Source organism: Oryctolagus cuniculus, chromosome 19, assembly GCF_964237555.1.
Source record: "Oryctolagus cuniculus chromosome 19, mOryCun1.1, whole genome shotgun sequence".
NCBI lineage: Eukaryota > Metazoa > Chordata > Mammalia > Lagomorpha > Leporidae > Oryctolagus > Oryctolagus cuniculus.
In genome coordinates this window covers 8,658,799-8,673,592 of record NC_091450.1, presented here as the reverse complement: position 1 = coordinate 8,673,592, position 14,794 = coordinate 8,658,799, and the positions used below count along the sequence as shown (strand labels likewise).

Genomic DNA, 14,794 nt, shown 5'->3' with positions numbered 1-14,794 from the left:
CACAATAAAATGGATGCAGCTGCAGACCATTATGCTTACTGAAATTAGCAGTCCCAAAATGACAAATATGTTTTCCCTGATTTGTGGTAACTAACATAAAGCAAAGGAACATGATGTCTATGAGCAAAACTGGCATTCTGAGATTTGATTATTGTTTATAGCCCTTGTCTATACTCTGGAGGAATAGTTTTTCTACTTACTACTTGTTGAATTCTTCATAATCACAAGCTTAACCCTCCACTAAATAAAGTAAATTTAAAGTATTCATTGTAAAAATTAAAAGAAAAAAAGGAAGGAGGATCAGGGTGGGAGTGAGGGAGAGAGGAAGGATGTAATGGGAAGTATCATTATGTTCTTCTAAGTGTGTATATGAAGTACATGAAATTTGTTCCCTTGATATAAATAAATGTTTTTTTAAAAATGCAACATTATACAGAGAGAGAATAGGGAGGAAAGAGAAAAATCTCTCTTCCACTTGCTGTTTCATCCTCAAAATAGCCTCACTAACCAGGGATGGGCCAGGCTGAAGCCAGAAGCCTGGAATTCCATTTGGGACTCCCATGTGGGTGTAAGTGGTCCAAATGCTTTTGCCATCCTCCGCTTCCTTCAGAGTGCATGTGCAGGGGGCTGGATTGCAAGTAGAGCAATTAGGACTTGAACTGGCACTCATATGGGATGCCAGCATGGGCAGCAGCTTAACCTGCTCTGTCTCAATGCCAGTCCTTCAAAATTAAAACAAGCAAACAGAAGAAAGCAACAAGGTACAAACAAGAGACTCATGAGAATAAAATAATAATGATGCAAATAATATAAATGATAGTAAAAGAACAGTAATAACACAAAGCACTGTCCCATAAAATTCCCGAGTTCCACTGCAGTCTCATGGGGCTGTACTGCTGTTAACCCCATGGCCCCATTGGGGACATCGAGGCATGGAGAATAAATTAGTCACTCAGTACAGGGCACAGTCTGGAGTCAACCCAGAACCTTCAGTTTCACCTTCCAGCTCCACTATGAAACACAGGAAAACGGGGCTCATGGCAGGGTGCTCTCCTTGGAGAATCCAGAAAGCAGGTGCATCCATACAGCATATGTGTGTACCCGCAGCAACTGGTACTAACTGTGCAGAAGGTGCAAGGACTTTTACTCCACATACTTCTGGGCCATTTGTACTGGTCACATGAGGCCACAGCCATTTGATATTCAAGCCATTAAAAAAAAAACAGGAAGACATATTATCTACAAATAGTTCCAAAAGCATTTTCTAAAGAGCTACTAGGAATAATAAATTATTTTAGCAAGACCATGATGGGTAGAAGGGTAATGTAAAAATATCAATTGCAGGGCCAGCACTATGGCCCATCAGATAAAGCCACCACCTGCAGTGCTGGCATCCAACATGGGCACCCACTCAAGTCCTGGATGCTCCATTTCCAGTCCTATTCTCTGCTATGGCCTGGGAAAGCAGTGGAAGAAGGCCCAAGTCCTTGGGCCCCTGCACCTCCCTGTAACACCCAGAAGAAACTCCTGGTTCCTGGTTTCTGATTGGCTCAGCTGTGTCCACTGCAGCCATCTGGGGAATGAACCTGGAAAACCTCTATTTGTCTCTGTCTCTTTCCCTCTGCCTCTACCTCTAGCTCTGCCTTTCAAATAAATAAAATATCTAAAAAAAATTACTTATTAGAAAATCAAGTGTATGTTACCATCAGTGAACAGTACCTCTAGCTCTGCCTTTCAAATAAATAAAGTATTTAAAAAAGTACTTATTAGAAAATCAAGTGTATACTACCATCAGTGCACAGGTAGATACTGATATAAAAATTAAAATAGCATAATAAAATTAAAACTTATAACTCTATGAATAAAATACAAAAATATGTTGGCTGAAGATTAAAATGCTGATGATGGAAACTAAAGAAGATCTAAGTAAATACACTGTGTATAGGACTGGAAGGTTGAATATTATTAAGATACCATTTCTTGAAAAATGGTTCTATAGGTTTAAGATAATCCAAATAAAGATTCCAGCAAGAGGTTTTTGAGAAAAAAACAAAGCTGACTGTAATCAGGAAAACCCAAGACAATTGACTATCATGTCCACAATGATAAAGAAGGAACTGGGTGAAATCACAATACTGCGTCTCAAGACTTACAATAAACCTACAATAAACAAGATGGTTTGGATTTCGTGAAAGAACAGAAGATACACATTTCAATGGAGTATGATTGTGAGTCCAAAATAAACCTCATGCCAAAATACATAAACAACAATCATTAAAACTACAAAAGGAAATAAACGAATGCACTATTACACTCACAGACATCAAGACATCTCTTTCGTTAGCAGATCAGCAGTTAGACAATCAGTAAGGATGCAGCTGAACAGAAAAGCACCTAAATCAACCATGTGCCAAACGGATCCTTAGAGGATGCTCCATTCACAGCAACAGAACACGACACACTTTTCAGACACACATGGCACATCCACTCTGACCACGTTTGTGGGTGTAGAGCAGACCTCAACTCCTAAGAACAGGCGCCACACAACGTAAGCTCTCAGATCACAATGCAACTACCTGAGAAGTCAGCTCAAAAAAGCTGGAAAATATAAAAAACTTGGAGAAAAATCAACAAACCTCAAAATAACACATTTATAGATCTCAAATAAAAATATTTCAAACTAAATTGAAACTATATCCTGCCAATTTATATTAATGGATGCATATTTTAGAAAAGAAGAACCAAGATCAATGGGCTACGCTTTCACCCTAGGAAGTCAGAGGAAGAAAAGCAACTTAACCACTTAAAGCAAGGTGAAGAAAATAAATCATAAAAGTTAGAAGTACTAGTCAATGGAACTGTAAAAAGTACAACTGCAGACAAAGATCAATAAAACTAAAATTTGGTTCTTTGAAAACATCTACAAAATTCGTGAACTTCTTATCGGGACCAACCAAGACAAAAAGGTGCAAATTACTAATATTATTAATGAAACGGTGACACCATGGCCCCGTGATCAAGATAATGTAAAGGAATAGTATGAACAACTCTGTGACCAAAAATTTCCTAAGATAAATGAACTGTGTGAATCCCTTGAAAAACAGAATATGCCAAAATTCACACAAAGAGAAACAAAAAACTTGAATGCTTCCATAATTACTAAATGTTATAATTTATAATAACTATAGAAGCATAATTATAAAGTATAATGAAAATTATTAAATATATATTAGTGATTAAATTCACATATCCTGTTTTTGCTCAGCTAAAAAGAACGAGTGGGCAGAAAAATACTTACAAGGACCTGCCTTGTGGCATGGCAGGTTGTGACACTGCCTGGTACAATGTCATTCCATATAGATGCCAACTGGATTCCTGCCTGTTACACTCTTTTTTTTTTTAAAGATTTACTTATTCATTTAAAAAGTAGAATTACAGAGAGGCAGAGGGAAAGAGAGAGAAAAGTCTTCCATCTGCAGGTCCACGCCCTAAATGGACACAACAGCCAAAACAAAGCTGATTTGAAACCAGGATCCAGGAGCTTTCTCCAGGACTCCCACAGAGGTGCAGGGGCCCGAAAGGACTTGGGACAGCTTCTCCTGCTTTGCCAGGCCCTAGCAGAGAGCTGGAACGGAAGTGGAGCAGCTGGGACTTGAACCGACACCCTTATGGGATGATGGTACTGGAGGTGGTGGCTTCATCTGCTCCGCCCCCCCTTCCCCTTTGTTCCACTTATGATCCAGCTGTCTGCTAACATGCCAGGGAAAGCAGAGGAAGCGGCCCAAGGGCTTGGGGCCCTGAACTCACACTGGAGTACTGGATAAAGTCCCTGGCTTCTGCTTTGGCCTGGCCCAGCTCTGGCCATTGTAGCCACCTGGGGAGTGAACTCGTATATTGAAGATCTCTCCCGCACCGCCTCATGTATAACTCTGCCTTTCAAACCAAATTTAACAGAGAAAGAAAGAAACAAACAAAAAGAACTAGTACTATTCAGTGTCAGAAGCCTGGGCAGGCTGGAACAGAGCACAGAGCGATTCTTGGGGTTTGTCTCACGTTTCTGCTTTCTCCTCCGTGTGTGCAGTCTGTGAAAATTCACCAGACTGCGTGCGAATTAATTCAAACGCCCCATGCCCCTGTGTTCCTGCACACACCTTACCCTTCCGAACAACCCGGATAAGAGGCCGTCACGGCCTCTTCTCACTGACGCTGCCAAGGGTACTTCCGGCCAGGGACCGAAAACCCCAAAACGGAACCGGGGCTGCGGGAAAAGTTCCTCTCCCAACCTCCCGTCCGCCCCCCCACACCCCGCCGCCCACCTGGACTCCTGTCACTCTCCCCTCCCTTTCCTCTCCCCCACGCGCGTTTCTTTTCCTCCCTTCCTCGCCTCCCCACCTTCCTGCACCCTTTTCGTTCTCCCCCTTGGCCCCCTCTCTCCTCCTCCTGTCCCCGCGCCCCCTCACACACACACCCCATCCCCGCTTTGTGCACCCGGGGCCCCGCCTACCTTGTGACAGGATCGCCACTGCACTAAACACCCAGCAGAGAGAACGTTTCTGCTCCTTAGGGACAGAAGTTGAGTCCTGAGGTGTAGACTTCCACAGGGGCCAAAGAAGAGGACCGCGCCCAGAAATTTCCACAAGCCCAAGGAAACAAAACCACCTCCCGCTGCAGCCTCTCCTGATCCCGGCCTGACCCTGGGGGCGCTGGGTCTCCCCCAGGCTTGGCCTGCAGCGTCGGACAGCAGCATGGAGGACAGCTCCTCAGGGCTTGCGCAGGCTCTGGGCAGGTGAGAACGCGGCGCGGACTCCCACCTGAGCACCGCGGGGCAGAAGAGGCCGCCCGTGCGGTTGCACTTCCGGGTCACAGCGCTGGCGCAGGCGCACTCCTCATGGGCGGCCGCCATGGCGCTGCTGGACGCATATGCGCGTTGCCTCATCCAGCGTCCAATGCCGCAGGGCCACTTCCAGTCCCGCCTCTCCAGGCTGTGACTCAGGGACGCAGCCACTGTTAGCCCAGGTACTCTGGACCCTTCCCCCTTCTGTCGTGGGAATCTTGACTGGAGCTCCTGCTTCCTGGCTTCTGCCTGGCTCAGGCTAGCCATCGAATCCGTTTGGGCAGAGAAGCAGTGCTCGGGCATCTTGAGCACTCTTCCTCTCTCTGAGTGATCGTCCATCTGGGGGTTCACCCCACAGGTGGCTACAAAGGCCGGGGCTGGGCCAGGCCGAAGCAGAAGCCAGGGACTTCCAATACTCCATTGTGGGTTCAGGGGCCTAAGTCCTTGGGCTGCCTCCCTCTGCTGTCCAAGGCATTGGCTTCAGACTGGCCCAATTCTGGCTGTGGCAGGAATTCCTAAGGAAACCATGCACGCAAGATTTCTTTATCTGTCTTTGTTTCTTTGTCTTTCAAATAAACAAATAAACTGAAAACTATAAATCTGTCAGAAAAAGGAAAAGTGACTGGGATTGAGACAGGTGAATGTTTAAATGTGCTCTTCATTTCATAATCTTGCCTTCTCAGGTCCTAGAACAGTTATTCATTAGTATCCAGGAATTTATTAATAGGAAAGATCAGCAGTTTTCTTGGAAATTGCAGATGCTTGTCTTTTCATAAATCACTACCTCAATAAGGAATGCCAGCTGAGGTTCAAGACCAACTGGACACTTGCTGGTGTTTTTTTACATGTTTGTTTTTTCACACTCTTGAAAGGCAGAGTGACAGAAAATGTGAGAAGACAGAAAAAAAAATCAGAGAGAGAAGGAGAGAGGGAGAAAGAGAAACTTCGATTCAATGATTCACTCTCCAAAGTCCCACAATAGCCAGAATTGGGCCAAAGTACAGTCAGGATCTCAGAAAATCCACATGGGTGCTCTGTGTGGACAGCAGAAGTCAAAGCACCTGGGCCATTAGCCCTAGACTCCTAGGATTCATTAGTGGGAAGCTGGATTAGAAGCAGAGGTGGAGCTTGATCCCAGGTAGTCCAACATGGGATGCAAGCATCCCAAGCACTCGGTTAATTTGCTATATCACTATATCTGCCCCATACTCTTATTATTTTCAACCTTTAGGCAGATACTAGATAATTGTACTGTGTGTATTTATTTTAACAATAACACACTGAATATGAACGAACCTTGTTCTAGATTTCTCTTCTTGGTGTCTAGAATTTTCTTTTTGATTATAAATAAAATAATTCTTGAATAAAGTAAGGAGGCACTCCTAATGTGGAGCAGTTCCCAAAACAACAGATCACAAATTGGTCTATGAATTTCCTCAGAGGAATATACACACAAAGTAAATTTTGCTCTGGTTAATTCTTCAGTTGCAGATGGAATAGGTGCTGTCCGTGCTTTCTTAAAAAAAACAGATGTATTAACAAACCTCAGATGTTGTTTCTAGCAACCCCAATCATTATCATAGGGTTCATTCTGTGTCCAACCAGGAATATTTCCAGTGGTCCCATGTTCCTGACTTTGGCTGTGGGTTGAACTGCTCAGCTGAAACTTCTGAGAAGTCACTGGCTGGAATTTCAGGTAGTTACCACAACTTAATAGCACTATCACTCTAGATAATTTCAAAATTCAATCCTAGCTCTATGAGCATTTGATCCAATTTCCTAGACAAAGAATATGCTGATATCATAAACTTTTACTATATATAATTTATTGTTTTATCCTGAGACCCTCTTGGTTGTCTGTTTTTCTGATGATCATTTAGTTCCCTCTATTTAAGAGATCTCACTGGTCTAGAAATCCACCGTTCTCCCTTGAGTTTCAATAGCTGGGAGACAATTACATTTGTCATCACAAAATCATGCTTTGTAATGGGAGTATTATTTAATAATATATCTGACAAACTAATTCTTTTGTAAATACTGGCTAATTTTAATTTGACTACTTCATAATAACATCAAAGGAGGCACCTTGAATATTTCCAAGTCCATTTTAGGCAAGCTCCTTCTGGAAAATTTTCATGCTGTTAGCTAATCTCATCCCTAGTGATTTAATTATAAACAAAAAAGTATTATTTTTCTTAGATTTGCCTATTTCACCATTTCCTCTAGTTCTCAGTGCCAATTCTTACAATAAATCTACAGGGAGGCATAAAGTCTTATGTAGAGTGAACTCAAGTACAACATGGGGTACTTTTACATGTTTGATTTTTAAAAATGAGAAAATAATTCATAAAATATATAGACAGCATCCAATTCCATTTTACCACTTCTTTCATGTACCTGATTTAAATTCTTCATACTGCAGAGAAATAGATTAAGGTTATTCCAGCAAATATTATTTCCAGATTTTTTATAGTCTCATTATATTTTCAAAATAATTCCTATACAAATGACATGTTATAATTTTAGCTCCATGGCTTAATAAAAGTATTATGTGTAATGAACAAAAATAAACTAAAAAGTATGTTGGACCTAAAACATGACATGTGAAGCTTACAAAATGTCTCAGTAATGAGTTCTACAAAATTTTATAAGATGAGCACATGGTCAGATGATGTTTGAAACAGTTCTAGATTGCTGCTGTTGTCTAAATGTATCTGCCTCCTCTGAAACTTGTTGAAATTTAACCCCCATTATGAGATATTAAGAAGTGGGACCAAGGTGGGACCTTCTCATGACTGGGTTAACCTATGCATGTGAATTTTGGGTTAACAGATTATCTTGAGAACAGACCAGCGACAGAAGCTCCATAGTGACTGGTGCCCTCCACCTGCAAGACGATGTCTCGACCAGCAAGAAAGCCATCACCAGATGTGGCCTCTAAACCTGGACCACCGTCACAAGCCAGGGTAAGTCTTTTTCCTGTGTACTTTGCCCAGTCTGTTGTATTGTGTTGTTAGTAACAGAAAATGCACGAAGACAAATGCCAATTCTGTTCATTCCATTCCCAATTTCCATATTATAAATCTGTGTTATTTTCTTATTTGGGCTGATGAGAAATGAGTCTGGCATTGTCCAAGTCTGTGGGGGTGGTTTTATGAACCCAAATTCCAAATTTATAATTTATGATTGAAGAACCAAATCCAGGCTAGTTTTGTTGGGCAGTGGGTAAATCTACCACCTGTGGCATCCCATATAAGTGCTAGTTTGTGTCCCAGCTATACCACTTCTGATCTAGCTCCTATTAATGGCCTGGATATCAGTAGAAAATGGCCCAAGTATTTGGGCCCTTGCCACCCAAGTGGGAGGCCTAGATGAAGTTCATGCTCCTGGCTTTGGCCTGGTCCAGACCTGTCCATTATGACCATCTGGGGAGTGAATCAGTAGATGAAATCTATCTCTCTCTAATTCCAATTTTCAAAATAAATAAATCTTTAAAAAAGGAGAAACAGAATTCCACCTCTAACAGGAAAATAAAATATAATCAAAACATAACATGCATAAGATAATATCAGATACAGTGGGTTAGCACCTGATACCTACTACTGCTACCATCATTCTGTAAGGAAGAGAGAGAATGGAATGAAACAGAAATGATATAAGTTAATGGCATGAACCTGAGTTTTTCTTACTCATGAATGCTAAATATGAACTTGGGACACTAGGATCTTACAATAAGTTTCAGAAATGACATGAACTAATTGCTTATGTTGGAATTCTAGGCACTGTTCCCTTGGTACTTTGAACATAATACCTCTCACCACAACTTACATTATAAATAACTGGAGAGGGAGAAGTGATTGTGTGGATAGTTAGGAAAAGATTGGGTTTAGTGATAAGCAAAAAAGGCAAGGTAAGCAAAGTGAGCATTTGAATCTGTCCCACAACCAAGAAGATGCCTGTAACACAGCTTCAACTACCAGACAATCTATGACATGGAAGGGGGCTTTTTCTGGGTCAATGAGAGAGGCCATGGTTGAAAAATGACAATTGGAAAATAGAACAACTCCATAGATGTGAATATGGAAAAGAATAAATTAATTTCTTTGACATTAGGTGAAATATTACTTGCGATAATTTTGCTGCAATTATTCAGAGTGAGGTGAAAATCAATGTATAAATAAGGAAAATATATCAATGACCTACAAACAGAAATAATTACTCCTGATAAAGGCTTTTTCAATATAATTTAGTAGCAGACTAAATATCTAGATATAGGAAGTTCCTACATAGCTTCTTTATAAAGTCATCATAGAAATTGTCAATATTTTAGAGTCAAGTGCTTTTTATTTGATTATCTTTTTTTTGACAGGCAGAGTTATATAGTGAGAGAGAGAGAGAGAGACAGAGAGACAGAGAGAAAGGTCTTCCTTTTCCATTGGTTCACCCCCCAACTGGCTACTACTGCTGGCGCACTGCACCGATCCGAAGCCAGGAGCCAGGTGCTTCCTCCTGGTCTCCTGTGAGAATGCAGAGCCCAAGCACTTGGGCCATCCTCCACTGCCACAGCAGAGAGCTGGACTGGAAGAGGAGCAATCAGGACAGAATCCGGCACCCCAACCGGGACTAGAACCCAGGGTGCCTGTGCTGCAGGCAGAGGGTTAGCCTAGTGAGCCACAGCGCCAGCCTATTTAATTATCTTTAGATAATAATTGTTTTGGAACAATATTGTTATCAGTTTCAAACTGCTTAAGATAAAAGTTTGGATGATTGCTTACAGCTGGAACAAAATCTCTCTTTATAAGGAAAAATCACCTTCTGAATCCTTGAAAACCAAAATGTTTTCTTTTCCTTAGTATTTCAGTGTGCATGTCAGTAATTATCTTTTTCAAACATATCAGATTCAACTTTGTATTTAGAGCTGCTTACTCACATATTTCACATTTTTTACTTGGATTTTCCAAAAAAGAAATCCTGACTCCTATACCTTAATTGTGGCGAAGTCTGAGAGCTGTTATTTTTATGTTTAACTGTGCACTGGCTCATGGAATATGTGAAATAAAGCAAGCTCCCACATGCAGTGTGCTAGACAGGTCTCCAGATGGCCTTGGGTTGACACCAGTTCTTCATTTCTCACTTCAGCTTTCAAGAATAACCATTAATTTTGCTGAGAAAAAAGGAGATGGGGGAGGAAACTGGGACCATAGCTGCCTGCTTCTGTCCCAGTTCCCTTACAAACAGGTTGTCCTTCAACACTTCAAGTGTATACTCACGTGGCCCTGGGGTTCTGGAGCTCTCAAGTGGGAAATACACAGTGGAGGTCCTGTCATTACTAGACAGCTGTCCTGAACCTCACTGGCCGGGCTTGCTCTCTGCCCTAGGCATCTGTTGTCCCTTGCTGTTTATCCATGAGTACTACACCTGCTTTATGCAACTTGTGTGCATGAGATTTCTGTGCCAAAAGGCTCAGACACTGGAAACCAAGGCACAGTGAGCCTGTCTCACACAAAGTCTGTTTTTTTTTTTTTTTTGAAAGATGTACATAGGGAAGCCTAGCCCTGGAGAGCCTGATCATCTATGTGGACCCTGAGTGATCAGAAACATGAATTTCCCCTTCTGCCAGTCCACTCTCTAGCCCTTCAAGCTTGTCATGTGGAGGTGTGTTTAACAACTTTACCAGATTCATCTAAGCACATGACATTGAATACAGGTAACTTGAAAGAATATGCCTAAAACATGCAACTTACTTTGTGCCTGTGGACAGCACACACCAAGTCAGTTGTCCACAATCACAGTTTACATGTCTCTTAAATGGATACTTTTAAGGTTGGAGAATTCTTGTTTAATTTAATTTAATTGAAGGGCAAAGAGACAGATGGGGGGAGGGGGGAGCCGAGAGAGAGCTCCCATTATCTAGTTTACTCCCAGTGCTGGCAAAGGTCTGGATGAGCCAGGACCAAAGCCAGAGGCAAAAACTAAAGCCAGGTCTTCCACACAGATGAAAGGAACCCAGCTACTTAAGCTTTTACCTGGTGCTACCAGGGTTCTGCTTTGGTAAATGGCTGGAATCAGCTATCAAATCCTGACTGGCAGATATGGAACTCTGGCACATAAACTGGCATTTCAATCCATGAGGACAAATGCCCACTCCAGGAAGGTTATTGTGAAGGAATCCGGGGGAGGATTTCATTTTTACTTTACATTATTTTGTTTAATAGCTTTTGACTATGACATTAATTTTGAAATTAAAGTAAACAAGAAAATGGAACAGTGTTTCTTGGAGCTATTTATGCTATATGCCTTAAAACTAGGAAGAGACAATTATTTTCCAATTCTTCATACGTAAGTTAATGACTTCAATTTATGCAAGTTCACCATTTATACTCAAACCAAAAGTTAGATGGTTATGATGTATAACAAACAGCAGGTATAGAAGGCTTACAGTCACATTTGTGAACTTGATTATTATTTTTAATTTTTATTTATTTATTTATTTGACAGGCAGAGTGGACAGTGAGAGAGAGAGACAGGGAAAGGTCTTCCTTTTCCATTGGTTCACCCTCCAATGGCCGCTGTGGTCAGTGCGCTGCAGCTGGCGTACCACGCTGATCTGAAGCCAGGAGTCAGGTGCTTTTTTCCTGGTCTCCCATGCAGGTGCAGGGACCAGGCACTTGGGCCATCCTCCACTGCACTCCCGGACCACAGCAGAGCTGGTCTGGAAGAGGGGCAACCGGGACAGAATCCGGAGCCCTGACTGGGACTAGAACAAAGTGTTCCGGTGCTGCAGGCGGAGGATTAGCCTAGTGAGTCATGGCACCAGCATGATTATTATTTTTTTTAAATTAATTTGAGTGAAAGATAAAGAGAGAGAATAAAAAACAGGGACAGACAGCAGAAAATTCACTGGTTTACTCCCAAAATTCTGGCAATGGCTAAGACTGGCCTAGCCACACGCTGGGAGTTGAGAACTCTGTCCAGTTTTCCCTCATCAGTGGCCTGAATCAGGTCACTTGAACCATTGCCTTTGACTTGCCGGTCCGTATTATCAGGAAGTTGGAATCAGGAGCTGGAGTTGGAAATTGAACCTGGGCACTACAATGTAAGTCACGGGGGTCTTAAACATAAGGCTAAAGGGCACAGGGTCCCAAGGACTCGGGCCACCTTCCACTGCTTTCTCAGGCCACAGCAGAGAGCTGGATTGGAAATGGAGCAGCCATATGGGATGCTGGCACTGCAGGTGGTGGCTACACCTGCTATGCCACAACTGGCCCCCATATTGTGATTTTAATTAAGATGTTCAACAATTATTTATATTCTTAGTTGTAAATCTTCACTTCTTTGATGAGTTACCTATTCACACGAGTTATCTAATTTTTAATTGGATGATCTCTGTTATAAATGTTTTCCATTTATTGCACATAAAAGATCATTACCAAAAGTGTAATTGGGAATTACGTTTTCTGTAATTCTATGACACACCTCTCTTCATCATGTTTCAAGATAAACAAAAGCATTGAATTTTGACAATTTCATTCATTAGTGTGTGTTTCATTATTCTTTGATTGTTCATGGTTTTTCTGTCATATTTAAAAATAAACTATCCTCTAACTCAATTGTAAAATTATTTTTCTTTCTTATTACTTCCGAAGGAAACTTTATAGCATTTGGTTTTACATTTAGGTCTGTCATCCATTTAATATTGGATATTATATACAGTCAAGATATGAGGTGAAGTTACTTTTATGTTTATTTTAATTGAACTAGCACGATTTGTTGATAAGACTTCATTCCTTTTGAAGAATTGGTACTTTTAACTTTGTAAAAATTAGCTGAATATGTATTGTGAGTCTACATCTGAAGTCTATTAAGTAGTTTCTATTAAAGTAGTTTTATTAATCCGCATGTCTATTTGTCGCTCCCCCTCTTCGTGGAGGAATGACACTAAACCCTGCCTAGGTTTCCTATCCGAGTCACGGCACCATTATGTCGCTCCCCCTCTTCACGGAGGAACGACACAGGACCCTGCCGAGGCTTCATATCCGAGTCACGGCACCATTATGTCGCTCCCCCTCTTCGTGGAGGAATGACACAGGACCCTGCGCTGTTCTTTGGTCTGCTCGGCCCTTCCCGCGTTTGCTGCTGGTTTTTCCCGGGTTGGCTACCGACCCTTCCACCTCCGTGGAAGGGCGGTTCCCCCTGCCACTTTCCCCACTTCCACAGGGGAGCGGCACACCACCAGCCGGCTCTCTTGGGGGCTGCTCAGATGTTCCTCAGGTGTTCCTGGTGCATGTTGTCTCTCTCCTCCTTTATAGTCCTCTTCCACCAATCCGTGCTCTGCTACCCACACGCTGAGCATGCTGCTCTCCTCCAATCAGGAGCAGGTCCTACAGTTTATTGGTTGAACTGGAGGCAGCTGTGTAGAAGCTGTTTCCTCCTCTCCCAGCGCCATATTGTGGGAGAGCAGATGCATAGAATAAGTCTTAATTCGAGTAACAGTCTAGTCCGAGTTGCTCCCCACACTATTTTTGGCAGTTCCATACTAACTTGATTATTTTAGTTTTAAAATTTATTAAAAGATGCTTGGCTAATGTAGATTCTCTATATAATGATACACAACTTTACATCAGCTTATCAATATCTTTAAAAACTCTGCTGTTGGGGCCAGAGCTTTGGCATATTGGGTTAAGCCTCAGCCTAAAATGTTAGCATCCCACATGGGCACCACTTCCTATCTGGCTCACTGCTAAGGAATCTGGGAAAGCAGTAGAAGACAGCTCAATTTCTAGGGCCCCAGAATCTGCATGGGAGACCCTGAAGAAATTCCTGGCTTAGGCCTTGCCAAGCCCCGGTCATTGCACCATTTTGGGAGTGAACCAGCAGATGGAAGACTTTCTCTCTTTCTGTCTCTCTCTCTCTGTCTCTCCTTCTCTCTGTATCTCTGCTTTTTGAATAAACAAAAATTTTTTTAAAAATCTGCTGTTGTTTTGATTGTGATTGGACTGAATATAGATATTTATTGAGAAAATTACTTCTTTAGCAATGTAGATTTTCAGCCCATAAGCACAGGACCAGTATTTGTCTATCTGAGTATACTTTAATTACTTTCATCAATGTTTTGTAAGTTGATACATATGATTATTTCAAATATTTTCTTTGTTTTCACAACTAATTTTATCAGTGCTATCATCAATGTTATATTTTCTATCACTTTTCAATTGTTATTGCCAATATTTGGATATACACTGGATATTTATACTGATCTTTTATCCTGAAAGCTGAATCAACTGACTTATTAATATTTATTGTTGTTTTTTCTTTGAGAGTTTGTTTTTCTACCATTATTTCACTGACTAAATTTTTCAGTAGAATGATGAGTAGCAACAGTGAAAATGAACATCATTGCTTTTTCTGAGTTGTTAGTGAAGAGTTTGATCTTCCACTAGTAAGTGAATATAAACAGGCTTCTCTAGATCACCTTTATCAAACTGCAAACATTTCCTTCCATTCCTAGTTTAGTGAATGTTTTTATAATGTCCATGTATTAAATTTTGTCGAGCTTTTGCCTGTATCTTTTGAGATAATCATTTTTTACATCTGCTGATAAGGTGGTTCACAAAAATCGATTTTTTGACAGACAGTGGACAGTGAGAGAGAGAGACAGAGAGAAAGGTCTTCCTTTGCCGTTGGTTCACCCTCCAATGGCCGCCGCAGCTGGCGCGCCATGGCCAGTGCACCGCGCCTATCTGAAGGCAGGAGCCAGGTGCTTCTCCTGGTCTCCCATGGGGTGCAGGGCCCAAGTACTTGGGCCATCCTCCACTGCACTCCCTGGCCATAGCAGAGAGCTGGCCTGGAAGAGGGGCAACTGGGACAGAATCCGGCACCCCGACCGGGACTAGAACCTGGTGTGCCGGCGCCACTAGGTGGAGGATTAGACTGTTGAGCCACGGTGCCAGCCACAAAAAT

At 41.9% G+C, this 14,794-nt stretch overlaps 1 protein-coding gene across 2 annotated transcripts in view; it reads left to right on the top strand.

The window, feature by feature from the left end:
• The first annotated feature begins 4,866 nt into the window (after positions 1-4,866).
• LOC103346830 (transport and Golgi organization protein 1 homolog) overlaps positions 4,867-14,794 on the top strand; it is a 129,610-nt gene continuing 119,682 nt past the window's right edge. For both annotated transcript variants that reach the window (XM_070064931.1, XM_070064930.1), the window contains exons 1-3: positions 4,867-5,016; positions 6,440-6,530; positions 7,667-7,800. The gene's annotated coding sequence lies outside the window, so the exon portion shown is untranslated. The remainder of the gene's footprint in view (positions 5,017-6,439; positions 6,531-7,666; positions 7,801-14,794) is intronic.